Source organism: Leptonotus elevatus, chromosome 19, assembly GCF_054856555.1.
Source record: "Leptonotus elevatus isolate MCC_2025b chromosome 19, RoL_Lele_1.0, whole genome shotgun sequence".
NCBI lineage: Eukaryota > Metazoa > Chordata > Actinopteri > Syngnathiformes > Syngnathidae > Leptonotus > Leptonotus elevatus.
In genome coordinates this window covers 16,989,958-16,995,238 of record NC_141257.1, presented here as the reverse complement: position 1 = coordinate 16,995,238, position 5,281 = coordinate 16,989,958, and the positions used below count along the sequence as shown (strand labels likewise).

At 38.1% G+C, this 5,281-nt stretch overlaps 1 protein-coding gene across 5 annotated transcripts in view; it reads left to right on the top strand.

Annotated features, from left to right (window-relative positions):
• Positions 1-1,415: 1,415 nt before the first annotated feature.
• gmeb1 (glucocorticoid modulatory element binding protein 1) overlaps positions 1,416-5,281 on the top strand; it is a 59,571-nt gene continuing 55,705 nt past the window's right edge. For 3 of the 5 annotated variants that reach the window (XR_015091061.1, XM_086062015.1, XM_086062012.1), the window contains exon 1: positions 5,094-5,159. The gene's annotated coding sequence lies outside the window, so the exon portion shown is untranslated. Of the gene's footprint in view, positions 1,433-2,018; positions 2,139-5,093; positions 5,246-5,281 lie in introns of those variants that run through there. The other 2 variants (XM_086062013.1, XM_086062014.1) reach the window with 2 other exon arrangements.

Here is a 5,281-nt window from a genome sequence, read left to right as displayed (position 1 = left end):
GTTAATGGTATGTTCCTATATTTGTTGTCATGAGTGTGTTTCTATCAAAAACAAGAGTACGTTCACTCACTGAATCATTCCTGAACCGGAATTGGCAACACGTTCACTCACTGACTCGTTCACTCATACGTTCGTCAACCGGAAAAGGCAACGCGTTCACTCACTGACTCGTTCACTCGCTCGCTGATGCGTTCGTGAACCGGAAATGGCAACACGTTCACTCACTGACTCGTTCACGCGCTGGTCCGCATTGGCTAACGCCAATAGCATGAGAGTACGTTCGCCCGTGTCTGACACTGGCTGCTGATTGGTCGTTCGCGAAGATTGACGACATGAGGGTGGCTGAGCTCAAATGAACTGGAAAAAGAACAAATCACTTCAGGAAGTGATCCGTTCACTCACGTTCACTGAAAATATTTGTTTTTTTTTAACGAAACGTACATGAATGACACAACACTAATTTAAACGGAGGACTTGTATGGAGGTAAATATGGTGCAAAACTAACTTGTAAAACATTTTTGTACCTGTAGAAAAAAGTCTAAATTTGTATCTGTAAAAGTCGGGATTTGTACCTGTAAAAAAAAGTGTGCCTGTGTAAAACAAATTTGTATCTGTAAAAAAAAATTGTACTTGTAAAAGTCATGATTTGTACCTGTACAAATTTTTTTTTTGTATCTGTAAAAGTTGTGATTTGTACCTGTAGTAATGACAACTTGTAGTCAAAGAAGTCGCTAGCTAGCACCGGATTACGAGCTATGTTCGTACAATAAATCTTACTTTCATACTAAAACTTCTTTCTTTCTGCCCACTTGGAGTGCTCTGCATGTCAACCAACGTTTAAGCTGTTCCACACGGTGTTTGTATATTGAACCATGTTGAAATGTTCACGCCTAGGACGTCCTCTTCTTCCAAAATGACGCGTAAACTAGTGTGGTTACTCTGTTTGTTCGGAATTGCGGACTTGTGCATGGGCGTCATTTGAGTTCAACCCACTGTCGTTCGCTCAACCAATGAGGTTGAGCTTTTAGCCCGCCCAAATCCTCCAGAGCCCGCCCTCTTCTTCTACGAGTACAAATCACAGCGCTCTACAAGTATGAATCAGTTTTGCACCTTTTGTAGCGAGATATATGGTGCAAAACTCATGTCACTGGACAGCAGCAGAAAAACCACTTGTGACTCCTAGTGGCGAATTCTTTGTCTACAAGTTGTCATTTCTACAGGTATAAATCACAACTTTTACAGATACAAATTTACACTTTTTGTACAGATACAAAAAAAATGTTGTACAGGTACAAATCATGACTTTTACAAGTACAAATTTGTTTTTACAGATACAAATTTAGACCTTTTTCAACAGGTACAAATTTTTTTTACAAGTTAGTTTTGCACCATATTTACCTCCATAACTTGGCACCATACGAAGTCCAGCAGGTGAGACAAGCTCGTTAACCTGTCAGTTGAGTAGAAGGACCTGTGGCTAAAGCGAATCTGTGACAGGGTTTTTACCTTCTTGACCTGGATTCCCCAACCTTGGTTTGATTTATAGAGCACTTGAAAGGGGCAGTCAAGTAAAACAAAAAGTTATTTACAATAATATGTTCTATACGCTGCCCACTAGTCCAATTACCGTATTCTAATATTGTGTTTGTGGAATATGAAATAAGCAAAAGAATCCACCAGTTTTTATCTCAGGGGCTACTATTTTGCCTTGTACTACAAAGAACAGCGTGTCACGCAGCACAGAGCCCATTTAGTGCTGAAATGTCTGTGACGCTCCCTCGAGGACGAATGGCATTTGCAGGAAGCTGTCTTTGGCATACCTTACCTGATGGTAACCATGCACCAGAACCACCTTGGAAAAGATGATGGCCAGGTGGGCCGAGAAGTTCTGGATATGCAGTACGGGATATTGTCGTGGCATTGTTCAGTTGAAAAAAATACAACCAGCCCTGGTCACCATGTGCAATCTTACGGTTAAAAAAAAATATTAATTTGGGTCTTTTTTTTTTTTTTACAGAACAGCTGAAGAGTAGATAGGAAACGGGAGAGAGAGAGAGTGAATGACCTGCAGGAAAGGAACGCACAGCCCGGGAATTAAACCGGGGTCACCTGCTCCGAAGACGAGCCTCTACACATGGTGCGGGTGCTCAACACAGTGAGCTAACCATCGCCCCAGGGGCTTTCATTTTTAAAATTGAAAAAATAATGTGTAGGGATGAGCTCAACTAAAATTGGAATAGTATGAGTGGGTCCACAAGAGGAAAAATATATATATACAGTGCTGCTCAAAACTTTGTGAACCCTGTAGGCATGGTCAGATTTTTTGTATAAAATATTAAAATAAGCTTATTAAATGTTTAGTCATAACCAAATCTACAATGCTGACATTGAAAATAATGGACTTGAACAAAAAGAATGATAATATTGTCATTCATTCTTGAACTAAAGTTGTTGATTTAAGAAAAACTCAGATTTCATGGGTGCAAAAGTATGTGAACCTCTCATTTAATCGGACATTGCACCTTTTGCAATGAGAACTTCATCCAAACACTTCCTTTAGTGATCTACTTTGGGGGAATTTTTGCCACTCTTCCTTGTAAAATGCAGCAAGTTGAGACAGGTTAGATGGGCGTCTAGCATAAACTGCCCGCTTGAGGTCCCGCCACAGTATTTTGAAAGAATTTAAGTCAGGATTTTGACTGGGCGCATCCAGAACATGAATCTTGTTGTTCTTCAGCCATTCCTTGGTTGTATTTCTGGAATGCTTTGGATTATTGTCATGTTGCATGATCCATCGTCTACCAGGCTGTAACTTCACAAAGAACGGCTTCAGGTTATGTTCCAGGATTTCAAAAGATTCCTCAGAATTCATGATTCCCTGGATTATGTGGAGTTGTCCAGGTCCTGAGGATGAAAAACCAGCCCAGAATTTAATATTCTCACCCCCATGCTTCACTCTAGGTTGAAGATTCTTTTGCTGGTATGCAGTGTTGACTTTTCACCAACCATGACTGTTTTAGTTGTGACCAAACGGTTCAATTTTTGACCCATCTGTCCACATAATGGACTTCTAAAAAGCTTCAGTGTTGTCTGGCAAAAATTTTGGTGAGCAGGGGCTTCTACCGAGCAAGCCTTCCATGAAAGCCTTGTCGATTGACTTTTCTTCTGATTGTTGAAGCATGCACGTGTCCCCGATGCAGCAAAAGAGGTCTGCAAATCCCTTAATGTGATGTTCGAGTTTGCTTTTTACCAGAATTATTATTTTTCTTGTGGTTCTTGCTAATACTTTAGAAGATCGTCCACTTCTAGGCAGGATTGTAGTAATTTTCAGTGTTCTCTAGTTGCAGATGATCTGCTTCACAGTGGAATGATGAAGCTCAAATTTTTTTTAGATTACTTATAGCTTTCCCCAGACAAATGTGCTGTCACTACCCACTTCCTGAGGTCCCCTGAGATTGATCTTCCTCTCAGCATGACTGACCTGTATGGGTTCACCTGGGTAAAACTAAAAATACGTGGTTTTGTTTGTTTCAGTCAGAGATGCACAATTTCTTTGCTTAACCTCTCATTTCATTGGTCCATTTCAGTGGTTAGATTAGCTACTAATTTGTCCTACCTGATCCTACTTGACTGGTTGTTTTAAGCAATGCAGCTCAGGGTTCACTTACTTTTGCACCTTCATGAAATGACCAAAAACTATTTTTAATTAAGTTTTGACTACACAATTGATAAAAAATAAAATAAAAATTACAATGCATTGAAATGCTAAACCTACACCTGTTATTTCATTTAAAATGTAATGGTTCAGATTGAACAACAAAATCAGGTTGAAACAATTGGAAAGTCCAAATTGCTCAAGAGCTTCACAAACTTTTGAGCAGCACTGTATATTATGGCTTTTATTTTGAAAAATTGCAAAAGTTTGTGGTAGGGTTGAATTTGAAATGGTGCAAAAATTTGGAATTTTTGGCCTGTTATTTAGAAGAAGAAAAAATAACAACAACCTGGTTGTGATCTGTAAATAAAAATAAAAATAATTTTATTAAAAATACAATAATACAGTCAACATAATGCCAAAATACCAATATATATACATATATATATATATATATATACATATATATATATATATATATATATAGAGAGAGAGAGAGAGAGAGGTTACAGTATTTTACCAGATCACCAAAAATTTAACTTTTTCACTGGCAGCAAATGAGCCTGTAAAATACTGTAATCTGTAATCAAATTTACAGTAATTAACTGGAATTACTGTAAATATATGGTTTTACATACTGTAGAAAATGTACAGCATATTACTGTATCACTGCTGCCTGTAAAATACTGTCATTTTTACAGTGTCAAAATACAGTGTTATGTTGGACCCAAATAGTTAGTAGCCCAGCAACCTGCCCCACTCACGGATGGGTGTATTTATAAAATGTCAATTGGCCAAATGGCTGAAGGTGCGGTCAATTTTTGGCAATTCTGAGATGACGTCACAAGTCAAAACGACAATAAATTCGGTGAAAGAAATCTCTATACTCGTTGGAAAGCATTGGACTTTGGATCGTTGTAAATTGATTTGAGAGAATTATTTTGATTTTAAAATGTGATGAGATGTCGTTTGACTACTATTACAACATGTGTGATTTGTATGATGTCACAGGCAAAAGCAATACAATCCGCCGTTTGTTTTCACTGTATAAAAGAAGCATTTGCATTGTGTTGCATAAGTATCAGAAATGCCCGGTGTTCGGAATTGTCAATACTTAGATTTCCTCTTTTCGCGGGCCGGGCCGGTCCATATCCCCCGCAAATGGCGGGGGTCGACTGGACACTACGCCGAATGATTCCTAATAAAATGATATACTTATGCATATCAGAGCCACAGGAGGCTTAAAGGTAGAAAACAGTAGGCCTATACGGTGTATTGACATTTGTGTAAATAATAATAATAATAATAATAAATAAAAAAAACTCGGCAATGATAATAAAATAAAGTTTGGAATTACTATAATAAAAATTGACATTTGCTGTGAATTGTCTAAAGTTGTCCAGTGTTTGACAAGTCGATCTGTTAAGCAGGAAGTAAAGCTAAGATAGTCAAGAGCGCATGCGCAGCTTCTTCAGAGCTCTGGATGTAAATTCTCCTCAACCGGTAAAGGAATGTAATTTAATTTAATCTTTAAAATACATATGGTCTTAAATTACTTGCCCCTTTACGGCGTAAAGAACACACTTCAGGTTGTTATGTTACGAAATATAAGTGTTGCATCGCCG